Source organism: Cupressus sempervirens, chromosome 2 (assembly GCF_028749045.1).
Source record: "Cupressus sempervirens isolate cs-2001-9-10 chromosome 2, ASM2874904v1, whole genome shotgun sequence".
Lineage (NCBI taxonomy): Eukaryota > Viridiplantae > Streptophyta > Pinopsida > Cupressales > Cupressaceae > Cupressus > Cupressus sempervirens.
Genome location: NC_143119.1, coordinates 558,380,552 through 558,397,411, shown reverse-complemented (window position 1 = coordinate 558,397,411; position 16,860 = coordinate 558,380,552). Strand labels below are relative to the sequence as shown.

Here is a 16,860-nt window from a genome sequence, read left to right as displayed (position 1 = left end):
GCTGGGCTCTTCCCGGTTCGCTCGCCGTTACTAGGGGAATCCTGGTAATTTTCTTTTCGTCTGCTTATTGATATGCTTAAACTTAGCGGGTACTCACACCTGACTTTGGGACGCGGTAGAGATGCAGCAATGCCCGCACTGCGGCAGGCCGCTGAGCCCAGAATAAAGTTCCTCGCGAGGAATCGTTCGATCGGCACAAACCAACACCGGCCTTTGCGAGCCATCGCTCGTCGCGACGGATCGACGGACCTCGTGCTCATTTCAGCCGACCGTGTGCCACTTGCGAACACGGACGGCCATCTCCACTCCTCGCCGGGGAGGGCAAAATTTTGCAGTGCAACGCCCAAGCAGACGTGCCCTTGGCCGAGGCCTCAGGAGCAACTTGCGTTCAAAGACTTGATGATTCACGGGATTCTGCAATTCACACTAAGTATCGCATTTTGCTACATTCTTCATCGTGGCGAGAGCCGAGATATCCATTGCCGAGAGTCGTGATTTTGTTTTGTTTTTTCCTTTCGGTGACCCAAGCGTGCAAGGCGCTGGCGCGCGCTTCGTTCTTTGGATTTCTAAGGTGCGCGATGCACCCGTGTGTTGTTTGGTGTTGACACATCCCGAACCTCGAGCACCCAATGGGTGCGACGAGGAACATTGTGGTGTGTCCCCGCCCCATCCCCTTGCAAAGGTGGGAGGCGACACATGGGAGAGCCATGTCAGTGGATCATGCGAGTGCACCCATCCTAAACACAGAATGCTCCAAGCGATGAGTCAACACACCTGGGTAAGGCAACGGGGGGTTGTGGCAGTCCTGACTTGCCGCCGTCGAAACGACGGATCCCTGGCACAACACCGCGCACGCGATCGGACCATGAAATCTCAACGGGGGACAAGGCCCGGACCCCCTCTGAACTGCAACCGAGCAGAGACCTCTCGCTCTGACATGGACGTCGTTCGAAGGCACCGATCCTAATCCAGATTGCATCCGAGTCTCTTCTTCACCCCGCGAGGAATCCACGCTTTCGATCACGGGCATTCGATGTGACCCTCGACCTCGATGGTGCTGGACCCGTAGCTTGGCCGTCCAGCACATCACTGCAGGGCCGAGTGTTCGCACGTCGTCAAGATTTTGGTGGTGGGGAGGAGGCCAGCTCCATCCCCTACATGATTCAGGGTCTCGAACCGACAATGATCCTACCGCAGGTTCACCTACGGTAACCTTGTTACGACTTCTCCTTCCTCTAAATGATAAGGTTCAGTGAACTTCTCGCGACGTCACCGACAAGAATCGCCGTCGTCGCCGCGATTCGAACACTTCACCGGATCATTCAATCGGTAGGAGCGACGGGCGGTGTGTACAAAGGGCAGGGACGTAGTCAACGCGAGCTAATGACTCGCGCTTACTAGGAATTCCTCATTGAAGATCAATAATTGCAATGGTCTATCCCCATCACGATGCAATTTGGCAAGATTTCCCAAACCTTTCGGGCCAGGGAGAGAAACTCATTGGTTGCATCAGTGTAGCGCACGTGTGGCCCAAAACATCTAAGGGCATCATAGACCTGTTATTGCCTCAAACTTCCATGGCCTAGGAGGCCATAGTCCCTCTAAGAAGCTGGCCGCGAAGGGGAACCTCCGCGTAGCTAGTTAGCAGGCTGAGGTCTCGTTCGTTAATGGAATTAACCAGACAAATTGCTCCACCAACTAAGAACGGCCATGCACCACCACCCATAGAATCAAGAAAGAGCTCTCAATCTGTCAATCCTTACTATGTCTGGACCTGGTAAGTTTCCCCGTGTTGAGTCAAATTAAGCCGCAGGCTCCACTCCTGGTGGTGCCCTTCTGTCAATTCCTTTAAGTTTCAGCCTTGCGACCATACTCCCCCCGGAACCCAAACACTCTGATTTCTCAGAAGGTGCTGGCAAAGTCCTTAGAGCAACATCCGTCGATCCCTGGTCGGCATCGTTTATGGTTGAGACTAGGACGGTATCTGATCGTCTTCGAGCCCCCAACTTTCGTTCTTGATTAATGAAAACATCCTTGGCAAATGCTTTCACAGTTGTTCATCTTCCATAAATCCAAGAATTTCACCTCTGACAATGAAATATGAATGCCCCCGACAGTCCCTATTAATCATTACTCCAGTCCCGAAGGCCAACGGAATAGGACCAGACTCCTATCGCGTTATTCCATGCTAATGTATTCAGAGCGTAGGCTTGCTTTGAGCACTCTAATTTTTTCAAAGTAACGGCGCCGAAACCGCGACCCAGCCAATTAAGGCTAGGAACACGCCACCGGCAGAAGGGATGTGAGGGCCAGTGCACACCCAGAAGGCGGACCGACCGTGATGACCCAAGGTCCAACTACAAGCTTTTTAACTGCAACAACTTAAATATACGCTATTGGAGCTAGAATTACCACGGCTGCTGGCACAAGACTTGCCCTCCAATGGATCCTCGTTAAGGGATTTAGATTGTACTCATTCCAATTACCAGACTCGATGAGCCCAGTATTGTTATTTATTGTCACTACCTCCCCGTGTCAGGATTGGGTAATTTGCACGCCTGCTACCTTCCTTGGATGTGGTAGCCATTTCTTAGGCTTCCTCTTCGGAATCGAACCCTAATTCTCCGTCACCCGTCACCACCATGGTAGGCCTCTATCCTACTACCGAAAGTTTATAGGGCAGAAATTTTAATGAAGCGTCGCCAGCACAAAGGCCGTGCGATCCGTCGAGTTATCATGAATCACCAAAATAGCGGGCGAGCTCGCACCGGCCTTTTATCTAATAAATGCATCCCTTCCGAGAGTCAGGATTTGGTGCACTTATTAGCTCTAGAATTACTATGGTTATCTGAGTAGCAAAGTACCATCAAAGAAACTATAACTGATTTAATGAGCCATCCACAGTTTCACAGTCTGAAATAGTTCATACTTAGACATGCATGGCTTAATCTTTGAGACAAGCATATGACTACTGGCAGGATTGACCAGGTAGCTTCTAACAACGAGGGGACCCCCAAGACCTGCTACAGCCAAGGGATGCCCACCGCGATGGGAAACCGAAATTTGCATTCACTTCGTCATGCATCCAAACATAATCCGTCGACCAAGCAACAAGAATGACGTTCACAGCACGTGCAGGACTCGCAACGCTCAAAGATTTCGCACAAGAGGAAATTGTCCCATCGTCGACCGGAGAGGGCCGAATAGGGAGCCTCGGTTCACAGGCACCTGGGAAGAACATCCCGTACGGAACCCTTTACCCTCGAACTCGCTGTCGCCACTACTCAGAAAGAAGCCTCGAGTCTGTACGAGATGCACCGCGCACGTAGCCACCTCAATTGTAAGGCCACTCAGAGATATCCATTTCCCATGACGAAGAGCTAGTTGCCGAAGTGCCAACAGAGACCACCGTGCTGAAGGGTGAAGGGCCGTGCGAGTCGAAAACATGGCTGGTTATGCGATTAGCGGGGGCATCACTGTGCACGTGACCACCTCAATTATAAGGCCGCTCGAGGGCATCGTGTATAACAACACCCCCTTCGCACATTTATAGGTGATGAGAGCCCACCCGTATACATGGACATGTCAAATATCTCTGGCAAATATCTCCTTTCCCAGCACAGCCTCACTAACCGTTCCCCGTGACACGTGATCTGCTAGCGCAGGTACAGAAAAGTTCCTACGGCTGAACACTCACACTAGCGTTGTCGGACAAGCTTCAATCTCATGCACATGCACATACCGAAGAACTGGCACCGCGAGGGAACCACCCGCGAGCACCCACATCTCGGCAAAAAGAATTCGTGCGATTTCTTCCCCTAGACAGACACATTGGGCCTACACTTGTCGAAGCATTGCAAAGACAAGCGCTCTGGTTCGCAGGAGCCTGAGAAGAACATCTCGTACGAAACCCGTTCCCCCAAAATGCTCGAATCACAAATGCTCGCAGCAGGGTCGTAATGCAAAGATGTACACCGCGCACGCGACCGAGTAAGGACACTCAAAGACATCCATTTCCCAGGCATATGCCCCCTACACGCCTTGGGCTTTTTGTCCACACAATGCAAACACCAAACGCTCTCTTTAGGGGGGAGCTGAAGAAGAGTATCTCCCGCAGAACCCACGAGCCGCAGCCGTTCGGATCGCACAGGGCAGGACAGGGCATGGAGAGTTTCCGCATACAAAGAAAAATTATCGGTAATACTCTACGCTTCTACTGGCCCGGACCACAAAGGCTGTCACGACAGTGCCATGCATTTCTGTGGGATGAGACAGTGAAGAGGCGAGCACGCACCGAGAACGCACTAGCGAATAAATTATGCAGCAACCAAACCTTTCGCCGGCCCCCCTCTCAATCCCAAGGCTCTACTGATCGGCAAAAAACTTAGGGTGGAGAGTGGACCCTTGATGAAATTAGGGAAGTTGAGCAATGCACCCGTGCAACCATCTCTTTCCTTCTTGCCATCCGGGCAGGATAAAAATGCAATGATAGAACGTGCCAATGAGACGGAGCCCTTGGCTAAAAGATACAACTCCATACACACTCAGTAACAAGTGCATCTTAGAATCGAACACCAAATGTGCAGTGTGTTGCAAGCCGTGCAGACACCTACATATAGGGTATATCCATCAAAACAAAGCGACAAGTACTTCCCACCAGCAATCACCATGCCGCCGTTCATAGAGAGATCTCCCCATTCACTTGTGACGCGACGCAAAATCCAAGGGCTAGACGCGAGCTTGCCCTTGAAAGCCCACTTTCCAAGGCATCCCCCGATGACACATTGGAACGACAACCACTGTCGAACCATTTCCGAATGTTGTGCCGATAGAGTTGGCATAGAGCCGCTAGACGAGGGCTCCCATTTTAGATCGAGTTTTAAAATCACCAAGAAGACGCGGTGAGGGCTGGCAACCGCTGCCAAACCTTTTTTCGAAATTGCGCTAGCTGAGTGACTAGAAAACATGCTTTATGCGATAGGCACGCAAAAAATTTTGCTAGAGTGCCAAGCACCCACCTCATGGCCAGAGAAAAGGGCTCGCCATTAGATCAACTTCGAAATCGCTGAACAGATGCGCTATAGAATGGCAACCGCTGCCAAGTCTCTTTCGTAGTTGCGTCGGTCGAGTGATTGAAGAAGGTGATCTAAGAGAGGGTCCAAGCGTAGGCATTCGTCGTGGGATTTGCGCCGATGACATAAATTTATGCAATACCCGAGCAACACCGGACGGAGGTGCTAGACGGGGGCTCCCGTTTTAGATTGAGTTTTAAAATCACCGAGTAGACGCGGTGAGGGCTGGCAACTGCTGCCAAACCTTTTTTCAAAATTGCGCCATCTGAGTGAAAAGAAAACATGATCTAAAGGAGTGTCCAGGAATAGCACCCTCGAGGGTGGGCTTCATGCCCCTCTAATTGATTCAACGTCAGCGTCCACCGTTTCAAAATCTGACATATCCATCCGCCCTGACAGTGGCGTTGAATCAATGAGGGGGGCACGGGAGAGGCTCGTGGCAACCACCTCTCCCATTGTAGCCACGATAGGCACGCAAAAAATTTTGCTAGAGCGCCAAGCACCCACCTCATGGCTAGAGACAAGGGCTCGCCATTAGATCAACTTTGAAATCGCTGAATAGACGCGCTGTAGAATGGCAACCGCTGCCATGTCTATTCTGTAGTTGCGTCGGTCGAGTGATCGAACAAGGTGATCTAAGAGAGGGTCCAAGCGTAGGCATTCATTGGGGGATTCGCGCCAATGGCATAAATTTATGCAATACCCAAGCAACACCGGACGGAGGTGCTAGATGAGGGCTCCCATTTTAGATTGAGTTTTAAAATTGCCAAGTAGATGCGGTGAGGGCTGGCAACCGCTGCCAAACCTTTTTCTGTAATTGCGCCAGCTGAGTGACAAGAAAACATGATCTAAAGGAGAGTCCGGGAATAGCACCCTCGAGGGTGGGCTTCATGCCCCTCTAATTGATTCAACGTCGGCGTCCACCGTTTCAAAATCCAACATATCCATCCGTCCTGACAGCGGCGTTGAATCAATGAGCTGGGCATGGGAGAGGCTTGCGGCAACCACCTCCCCCATTGTAGCCGCGATAGGCTCACAAAAAATATTGCTAGAGCGCCAAGTACCCACCTCATGGCTATCGACAAGGGCTCGCCATTAGATCAACTTCGAAATCGCAGAACGGACGCAGTGTAGAATGGCAACCGCTGCCAAGTCTCTTCCGTAATTGTGTCGGTCGAGTGATCGAAGAAGGTGATCTAAGAGAGGGTCCAAGCATGTGAAGAACCTCCTTATAGCAATATCATGAGAATGCTCGAAATAACAGTATACAAAGTGATAGCAGAACTCAGAATGAATCTACTGATCGCAGGCCACTTCGAGGGGGTAACCTCCTTTGAGCAAGCTCAATACAATAAATTCGTCCGTGCCCATCACGGGCCTCAACCTATTCTTATATACTGAGTATGATCTAGAAAAGTAATACTACCTATGCATGTGGGATAATAAAATATACTCACGGGACGACTTACAAAGCATATGCGTCCAACAACACTACTCTAACAAAATAAACAGAAGGAACACACAGGTTCCTAACATCCCCTCTCCCTTAGAAAAAAGCTTTGTCCTCAAAGCTTAAGGTGTGGAAATTGTTGTTGAATCTGAAGAAGGAGTTCCCAGGTAGCATCCTCTAGTTGCATGCCATGCCACTGAATCAAGACCTCAGAGATGGAGCGAGAGCGAAGCTGGCGAGTGCGCTGGTCAATGATTGCCATCGGCTCCAGGATAATGGATCCTTCCGTATCCATTTCAGGGAGAGTAGTTTGTGCTCTGACAGTGGTACCCAGAACTTTCTTTAGACAAGAAACATGAAAGACTGGATGAATGCGGGAAGAAGGAGGAAGTTCCAGTTTATAAGCAACTGAACCAATCTTCTGCAGAACCTTATAAGGCCCATAAAATTTTGGGGCCAGCTTATGACGCCCTTTCAGCTTTAGGGAGGATTGTTTGTATGGCTGTAGACGAAGAAAAACCATATCCCCAACTTGAAATGAGCGCTCAGAACGGTGTTGATTTGTTTGTTGTTTCATCCGATTACGGGCCATGTGAAGATTAGCCTGTAAGGTACGAAGAATTTGATCCCTGCTGCGGAGAACTATGTCAACTGCCTGGACTGGTGAGCTGTTGGGAGTGTAGGGAAGGAGCACTGGAGGTGCCTGACCATAGACTGCTTCATATGGAGTCATTTTAGAGGCAGTGTGGTAAGAGGTATTGTACCACCATTCAGCTAAAGGGAGCCACTTGGCCCACTGATGTTGCTGTTCGGAAGTGAAGCAACGAAGATAAGTTTCCAAGCATTTATTAACAATTTCAGTTTGACCATCAGTTTGTGGGTGATAGCCCGAACTCATCTTCAGTTTGGTGCCAGTTTTCTGAAACAGTTCAGTCCAAAAATGACTGGTAAAAGTTGCATCACGATCAGAGACAATGGAAGAAGGGAGTCCATGAAGATGAAATATCTGGTCCATGAAGATTTGTGCAATAGAGGAGGCAGTATAGGGGTGGCTGAGGGCACAAAAATGACTATATTTCGAGAGACGATCAACCACAACCAAGATTACTGTCTTGCCACCGGATTTAGGAAGCCCTTCAATGAAATCCATAGAAATATCAGTCCAAATCCATGTAGGGATGGGCAATGGTTCAAGCAAGCCAGGAAGGAGGGTCGTTTCACCCTTGTGGCGTTGGCAAGTATCACATTCAGCCACCATCTGTTGAATCATCTGTTTCATCCCTTTCCAAAAGAAGTTTCTCCTTGCTCACTCATAAGTTTTGAGGAAGCCTGAGTGCCCTGCTGAAGGAGAAGCATGGAGTTCATAAAAAATAGCCTGATGTAGAGCTGGGTTCTGAGGAAGCACTAGCCGACCCTTGTATCGAAGAGAAGCACCATCCCAAGAGTAATGTGGTATAGTAGAAGGATTATTGGCTAGCTGGTGAATGATTTGAGATAAAGAAGAGTCACTGTCATAGCCCTGCTGAACAGACGCTAACCAATTGGGAATGGGCATAGAAATAGCGGAAAGGGAAGCTTGATTATCAAATGTGCGAGAAAGAGCATCTGCCACAATATTCTCCTTACCCTTCTTGTAGGTGATCTCATAATCATACCCCATGAGTTTGCTGACCCATTTCTGTTGTGTAGGAGAGGATACCCATTGTTCCAGGAAGTATTTTAGACTTTGGTGATCGGTTCTGATGCAAAAATGACTCCCTAAGAGGTATGGCCGCCACTTCTGTACAGCATGCAAAATAGCCATCATTTCTTTTTCATAAGTAGAGAGGACTAGATTCTTACCAGAGAGGGCTTTGCTAGTGAACGCAATAGGATGGTCATCTTGCAGGAGAACAGCACCCAATCCATTGCCGCAAGCATCACTCTCAATAGTGAAGGGTTTGGAAAAATCTGGCATCGCGAGAACAGGTGTACTGCACATAGCCTGTTTCAATTGTTCAAATGCAGTCTCAGCAACAGGGGTCCAGGAGAAGGCATCCTTTTTTAACAGAGCTGTCAATGGTGCTGCAATTTTCCCGTAATCTTTGACAAACTTGCGGTAGTAGCCAGTCAACCCCAAAAAACCCCGAAGGCTCTTGAGAGTTTTAGGATGCGGCCAAGTTTTCATGGCATCTATTTTTGTAGGATCCACCCGCACTCCATGGTGTGCAACAATATGCCCGAGATACTCCACTTCCTCCTGGCCAAACACACATTTAGATAGTTTTGCACAGAGTTGATGATCAGAGAGAAGTTGCAAGACAAGCTCCAGATGATGGAGATGCTCAGCCCAAGTTTTGCTATATATGAGGATATCATCAAAGAAGACCAGAATGAATTTCCGGAGGTATGGTCGAAATATGTTATTCATCACTGCCTGAAATGTTGAAGGAGCATTCGTGAGGCCAAAGGGCATGACTAAAAATTCATAGTGACCATCATGTGTGCGGAAGGCAGTTTTAGGTATATCCTCCTCATTAACCCGAATTTGATGATACCCAGAACGAAGATCTAACTTGGAGAAAAAATGAGCCCCATGAAGTTCATCAAGAAGTTCATCAACAACTGGAATGGGAAACTTGTCCTTTATAGTGAGATGATTAAGTGCTCGGAAATCAATGCAGAGTCACCATGACCCATCTTTTTTGTGAACAAGCAGAACTGGAGAAGAAAAGGAACTAGTACTAGGGCGAATAATACCTTGCTTTAGTAAGTCACGGACAAGTATCTCGATTTTGGTCTTCTGATGAAATGGGTAGCGGTAGGGCCTGATGTTGGGTGGAACACTGCCAGGAAGGAGCTGAATACGGTGGTCCTCTGGACGAGAAGGAGGTAATCCCATAGGTTCAGCAAATACACCAGAATACTTGTCCAAAATGTGTTGGAGATCGGCAGGAGTGCTAGAGACTGTTGATGGCTGCATCTGAATGGAATGGAGCTGAGCGATGACACCATGTGAATTCTTCTTAAGAAGTTTTTCCATACGGTGTGAACTGATGATGCTGAGAGACCCTGGTTGTAAGCCTTTCAAAGTGTGTTGGTGCCCGTCGGCTGAAAACTGCATCCAAAGTTCAGCAAAATCCCAGAGAATGGGGCCAAGAGTGCGTAACCATTGGGTACCCAAAACCACATCACAGCCACCTAAGGGTAAGGCAAACATGTCAGAGTGCATGTTATAATCTCCAATAGAGAGACGCACATTGCGACATTTCCCTTTACAAGGTAAAGTGCCCCCATTGGCAATCATGACTTCAAATCTAGAGCAGGGATGGATAAAGCAATCAGCCTGTTTGGCTATTCGTGGATCAATGAAGTTATGAGTGCTACCAGAATCAATGAGCATAGTAAGAGGGATCTTCTTGAAGAAACCTTGGACCCACATGGTTTGTGGAGTAATGACTCCTGCCAAAGCATGGACAGATATCTCTGGTGGAGCTTCTGGTGAAAGAGGTTTAGGCTGGTGAGGCTCAACCTCATCATCCACTGTTTCCTGAGCATCTACATATTCTTCCAGTTCCGGTGGAGAATCCACATCCAAGAGATAGAGCTTTTGCTGAACACATCTATGGCCCCGAGACCATTTCTCATCACAATTATAACAAAGCCCTTTGTCTCGCCTGACTCGCATCTCTGTTTCAGACAAGTGCTTGATCGGAGTAGTTCTGGGAGCTGGTATGACTGGAGGGTTGTGAGAACCTGTATTTCTGAATGGAACAAAATTAGATCTGGAGCGTTGTAGAGCACTAATCTTGTCTTTCGCTAACTTAGCCAACCCAAGGGCTTCCATCATTGTAGTAGGTCGAAACATTTTGACTTCTGAGCGAAGTGCATCCTTCAAACCACTGACAAAACAACTACGGAAGAATTCATCAGACAAGCCCTCTGTGTGATTAGCTAATTTTTCAAACTCTGTCTGGTATTCTCTTACAGTGCCTGTTTGACGCAGTTTAGTGAGTGCTCCTGTGAAATCATCAAAGGAACTAGGGCCAAAGCGCTCCAAAATGAGGGTGCACAATTCTCTCCATGTTGGGCCTACATTAGCCTTGATGTACCAACGGAACCATTGAAGAGCTTCATGTTCCAAATGAAAAGATGCAAGGGGGACTTTGTGGTTATCCAAAGTATTATGCAAGCTGAAATACTGCTCTGCCCTATAGATCCATCCAGTCGGATCAGAACCATCGAAGCGTGGAAAATCAAGCTTTGGTCCACGGAAATTGCCAGAAGAGGACCCAGTATCTCCTGAATGGTTTCGGCTCATGGCTGACTGCTGAAAGTTAAGACCCAGAATTTTGTCATCCAGATCTTCAAGTTTGGTTTTGAGAGATGCAATTTCCTCTTCCATGATTTTTGCTCCTGTACGCGTAACAACCATAAAGCAAGGTTTTTTTTTTTTTTTTTTTTTTTTTTTTTTTTTTTTGGAATGGGTAGAAGATGAGAAACAAAAACTTTTTTAGTTACGGCAAACTTGGATTTGGGTAAAACTCATATAGGAAATGGGTGTTCGACGGGTGGTGGGAGACTATCTGGGGACAAGGGAAAAAGAAAAATGAGGGTTTCAAGGGTAGGGAGGCGAAATGAGGCGAACAATCCAAGAGGGATAAGGGAGCAAAATGAGGAATTGAATCTTGTGGCTCAGTTTGGTGGCGATTGGATGAGAGGTGAAAAAGATAGGGCAAACCCTAAAATTAGATAAATGAGGGATTTAGGGCTTTGATATGTAAAATTTGGGGTTGGGTCGCCAAGGAAGGAAGTATGCGAAATGATATTGCAGACGTTCTGCGGAAGTATGAGCAGAAACAGAAAGCAAACAAGGAAGCTACGACTAAAAAACAGAAAAAAATTTACTCATTTTTTTTTTTTTTTTTTTTTGAACAGTCGACTTAGAAAAATTCACTCACAGACAGAACAACTAAAAAGAGTTATTGCAATAACAAGAGATATTAGAAGTGAGAGGAACCTGAAGGCCACGACAGAAAAAAAAAAAAAATTGATGTAATTTCCACCCAGCGAGCCCAAGAGAGTGCTCTGATACCAGATGTGAAGAACCTCCTTATAGCAATATCGTGAGAATGCTCGAAATAACAGAATACAAAGTGATAGTAGAACTCAGAATGAATCTACTGATCGCAGGCCACTTCGAGGGGGTAACCTCCTTTGAGCAAGCTCAATACAATAAATTCGTCCGTGCCCATCACGGGCCTCAACCTATTCTTATATACTGAGTACGATCTAGAAAAGTAATACTACCTATGCATGTGGGATAATAAAATATACTCACGGGATGACTTACAAAGCATATGCGTCCAACAACACTACTCTAACAAAATAAATAGAAGGAACACACAGGTTCCTAACAAAGCGTGTAGGCATTCATTGGGGGATTCGCGCCGATGGCAAAAATTTGTGCAATACCCGAGCAACACCAGACGGAGGTGTAGGACGAGGGCTCCTATTTTAGATCGAGTTTTAAAATCACCGAGTAGACGCGGTGAGGGGCTGGCAACCGCTGCCAAACCTTTTTTCGAAATTGTGCCAGCTGAGTGACAAGAATACATGATCTAAAGGAGAGTCTAGGAATAGCACCCTTGAGGGTGGGCTTCATGCCCCTCTAATTGATTCAACGTCGGCGTCCACCATTTCAAAATCTGACATTTCCATCCACCCTGACAGCGGCGTTGAATCAATGAGGGGGGGCACGGGAGAGGCTCGCGGCAACCACCTCTCCCATTGTAGCCACGATAGGCACGCAAAAAATTTTGCTAGAGCACCAAGCACCCACCTCATGGCTAGAGACAAGGGCTCGCCATTAGATCAACTTCGAAATCGCTGAACAGACGCGGTGTAGAATGGCAACCGCTGCCAAGTCTCTTCCGTAGTTGCGTTGGTCGAGTGATTGAACAAGGTGATCTAAGAGAGGGTCCAACCGTAGGCATTCGTTGGGGGATTCACGCCGATGGCATAAATTTATGCAATACCCGAGCAACACCGGACGGAGGTGCTAGACGAGGGCTCCCATTTTAGATCGAGTTTTAAAATCACCAAGTAGTCACGGTGAGGGCTGGCAACCGCTGCCAAACCTTTTTCTGAAATTGCGCCAGCTGAGTGACAAGAAAACATGATCTAAAGGAGAGTCCAGGAATAGCACCCTCGAGGGTGGGCTTCATGCCCCTCTAATTGATCCAACGTCGGTGTCCACCATTTTAAAATCCGACATATCCATCTACCCTGACAGCGGCATTGAATCAATGACGGGGGCACAGGAGAGGCTCGTGGCAACCACCTCTCCCCTTGTAGCCGCGATAAGCACGCAAAAAATTATGCTAGAGCGCCAAGCACCCACCTCATGGCTAGAGACAAGGGCTCGCCATTAGATCAACTTCGAAATCGCTGAACAGACGCGCTGTAGAATGGCAACCGCTGCCAAGTCTCTTCCGTAGTTGCGTCGATTGAGTGATCAAAGAAGGTGATCTAAGAGAGGGTCCAAGCATGTAGGCATTCATTGGGGGATTCGCGCCGATGGCATAAATTTATGCAATACCCGAGCAACACCGGACGGAGGTGCTAGACAAGGGCTCCCGTTTTAGATCAAGTTTTAAAATCACCAAGTAGACGCAGTGAGGGCTGGCAACCGGTGCCAAACCTTTTTCTGAAATTGTGCCAGCTGAGTGACAAGAAAACATGATCTAAAGGAGAGTCCAGGAATAGCACCCTCGAGGGTGGGCTTCATTCCCCTCTAATTGATTCAACGTCAGCATCCACCGTTTCAAAATCTGACATATCCATCTGCCCTGACAGTGGCGTTGAATCAATGAGGGGAGCACGGGAGAGGCTCGCGGAAACCACCTCTCCCGTTGTAGCCACGATAGCCACGCAAAAAATTTTGCTAGAGCGCCAAGCACCCACCTCATGGCTAGAGACAAGGGCTTGCCATTAGATCAACTTCGAAATCGCTGAACAGACGTACTGTAGAATGGCAACCGCTGCCAAGTCTCTTCTGTAGTTGCGTCGGTCGAGTGATCGAAGAAGGTGATCTAAGAGAGGGTCCAAGCATAGGAATTCGTTGGGGGATTCGCACCGATGGCATAAATTTATGCAATACCCGAGCAACACCGGACAAAGGTGCTAGACGAGGGCTCCCATTTTAGATTGATTTTTAAAATCACCAAGTAGACGCGGTGAGGGTTGGCAACTGCTGCCAAACCTTTTACCAAAATTATGCCAGCTGAGTGACAAGAAAACATGATCTAAAGGAGAGTCCAGGAATAGCACCCTTGAGGGTGGGCTTCATGCCCCTCTAATTGATTCAACGTCAGCATCCACCGTTTCAAAATTTGACATATCCATACGCCCTGACAGCGGCGTTGAATCAATGAGGGGAGCACGGGAGAGGCTCACGGCAACCACCTCTCCCGTTGTAGCCGTGATAGGCACGCAAAAAAATTTTCTAGAGTGCCAAGCACCCACCTCATGGCTAGAGACAAGGGCTCGCCATTAGATCAACTTCGAAATCGCTGAACAGACGCACTGTAGAATGGCAACCGCTGCCAAGTCTCTTCTGTAGTTGCGTCGGTCGAGTGATCGAAGAAGGTGATCTAAGAGAGGGTCCAAGCGTAGGCATTCATTGGGGGATTCGTGCCATTGGCATAATTTTATGTAATACCCGAGCAACACCGGACGGAGGTGCTAGGCGAGGGCTCCCGTTTTAGATCGAGTTTTAAAATCACCAAGTAGACACGGTGAGGGATGGCAACCGCTGCCAAACCTTTTTCTGAAATTGCGCCAGCTGAGTGAGAAGAAAACATGATCTAAAGGAGAGTCGAGGAATAGCACATCTAGGGTGGGCTTCATGCCCCTCTAATTGATTCAACGTCGGTGTCCACCGTTTCAAAATCTGACATATCCATCCGCCTTGACACTGGCGTTGAATCAATGAGAGGGGCACGGGAGAGGCTCGCGGCAACCACCTCTCCTATATAAGCTATTAGTGCGAGGCTCGCTCTGCATTAGAAATTAGCAAACACACCGACATCCGCCTTAAAAATCCAAATCCTTTAAAATTCCTACCAAACAGCCATTCACGACCCAATTCTTTATGAGGTCAGCAGAGGAGCAAAAGATTGTCATCGGTTACGAGATGTGAGTTCATGGAGCCGAGGGACTGAAATGGTCATCGAGCTCATCCGATCAACTGGATGAATTTCACCTTGAAGGGGCCCAATCCAAAAGTTTCGGAGGTCATCTCCTGGAACTCTCGAGAACAAGGCCCATCTTACATGCAAACTCTACTACTGCGCAAACATAGGTTGCAATTAAAGAAAAATTACGAGGCCGTCACAATGGCCCGAGGCCAATGGCTCTGACTAAGTCAATTTTCTCTTGCAATCACCATGCCGCCATTCACAGAGAGATCTCCCCATTCACTTGTGACGCGATGCACAATCCAAGTGCTAGACACGAGCTCGCCCTTGAAAGAAAGACCACTTTCCAAGACATCCCCCATTCACTTGTGACGCGACGCACAACCCAAGTGCTAGACGCGAGCTCGCCCTTGAAAGAAAGACCACTTTCCAAGACATCCCCTGATGACACATTGGAACAACAACCACTATCGAACCATTCCCAATGTTGTGCCGATCGAGTTGGCACAGAGGCGACCTTAGGGAGCTCCCGCGTAGCAATCAGGATGTGCTTTCATACCCATCTCTCACAAAAACCAATCTTAGTTGTGAACAAATTTTTCCGCAATGACACCATTGGAACGATGACCGCTGTCGAACAACTCCCGCATTTGTGCCCCGATGGAGTGAGAAAGAATAGCAACTTTGGGGAGCCGCGCATCACAAATGGGCTATTGCTTCATTCCGCTCTTATATATAGATCCGATGTCGTTGATTTCCTTTGGAATCCGAGGCTGCATTCGTCCTTGCTCATACAAGCAATGGCTCTTCTCATTGAATGGCCACGGGGAGCTTCCAATCACAAAGGCTCCCTTGTCACTCGTGACGTGCAGCCCAACTGCTTTCCGAAATTGCGTCAGCTGAGTGACAAGAAAACATGATCTAATGGAGAGTCGAGGAATAGCACCTCCACGGTGGGCTTCATGGCCCTCCAATTGATTCAACGTCGACGTCCACCATTTGAAAATCTGACATTTCCATCCGCCTTGACACCGCCGTTGAATCAATGAGAGGGGCACGGTAGAGGTTCGCAGCAACAACCTCTCCTATATAAGCTATTAGTGCGAGGCTCGCTCTGCATTAGAAATTAGCGAACACGCCGACATCCGCCATAAAAATCCAAATCGTTTAAAATTCTGACCAAACAGCCATCCACGACCCAATTTATTATGAGGTCGTGTAAGGAGCAAAAGATTGTCATCGGTTAGGAGATGTGAATTCATGGAGCCAAGGGACTGAAATGGTCATCGAGCTCATCTGATCAACTGGATGAATTTCACCTTGAAGGGGCCCAATCCAAAAGTTTCGGAGGTCATCTCCTGGAACTCTCGAGAACAAGGACCGTCTTACTTGCAAACTCTGCTACTGTGCAAACATAGGTTGCAATTAAAGAGAAATTTCCAGGCCATCACAGTGGCCCGAGGCCAATGCTCTGACTAAGTCAATTTTCTCTTGCAATCACCATGCCACCGTTCACAGAGAGATCTCCCCATTCACTTGCGACGCGACGCACAATCCAAGTGATAGACGCGAGCTCGCCCTTGAAAGGCCAGGCCACTTTCTGAGACATCCCCCAATGACACATTGGAACGACAACCGCTATCAAACCATTCCCAATGTTGTGCCAATCGAGTTGGCACAGAGGCGACCTTAGGGAGCTCCCGCGTAGCAATCAGGATGTGCTTTCGTACCCATCTCTCACAAAAACCAATCTTAGCTGTGAACAAATTTAGAATCCAAGGCTCGTATCCATCGATATCGTCGGCACTGGGTCTATATATTCAAAGGCCACAGAGAGGTTCCCATAAGAGAAGCTCCCCTTCTCGCTCGCACAAACATCCCAAATGCTAGACACAAGCTCCCGCCCTTAGCATCGCTCTCCAGATCACCGCAATGACACATTGGAATGACAACCGCTGTCGAACAACTACCAAATTTGTGCCGATGGAGTGAGAAAGACGAGCAACTTTGGGGAGCCGCGCATGGCAAACGAGCTGCTGCTTCATTCCGCTCTTATATATAGATCCGATGTTGTTGATTTCCATTGGAATCCGAGGCTGCATTCATCCTTGCTCACACAAGCAATGGCTCTTCTCATCGAATGGGCACGAGGAGCTTC

General features: G+C 48.1%; 3 non-coding genes across 3 annotated transcripts in view; all 3 read right to left on the bottom strand.

The window, feature by feature from the left end:
• LOC149573897 (25S ribosomal RNA) overlaps positions 1 to 113 on the bottom strand; it is a 3,339-nt gene extending 3,226 nt beyond the window's left edge. The window contains exon 1 of the ribosomal RNA XR_016361004.1: positions 1 to 113. This exon is cut by the window's left edge and continues 3,226 nt beyond it. This is a non-coding gene — a ribosomal RNA (25S ribosomal RNA).
• Positions 114 to 337: 224 nt separating this feature from the next.
• Positions 338 to 491, bottom strand: LOC149573896 (5.8S ribosomal RNA). The gene has a single exon (XR_016361165.1). It is a non-coding gene; the product is annotated as a 5.8S ribosomal RNA (ribosomal RNA).
• A 689-nt stretch (positions 492 to 1,180) lies between these two features.
• LOC149573895 (18S ribosomal RNA) lies at positions 1,181 to 2,991 on the bottom strand. The gene has a single exon (XR_016360608.1). It is a non-coding gene; the product is annotated as an 18S ribosomal RNA (ribosomal RNA).
• Positions 2,992 to 16,860: the final 13,869 nt, after the last annotated feature.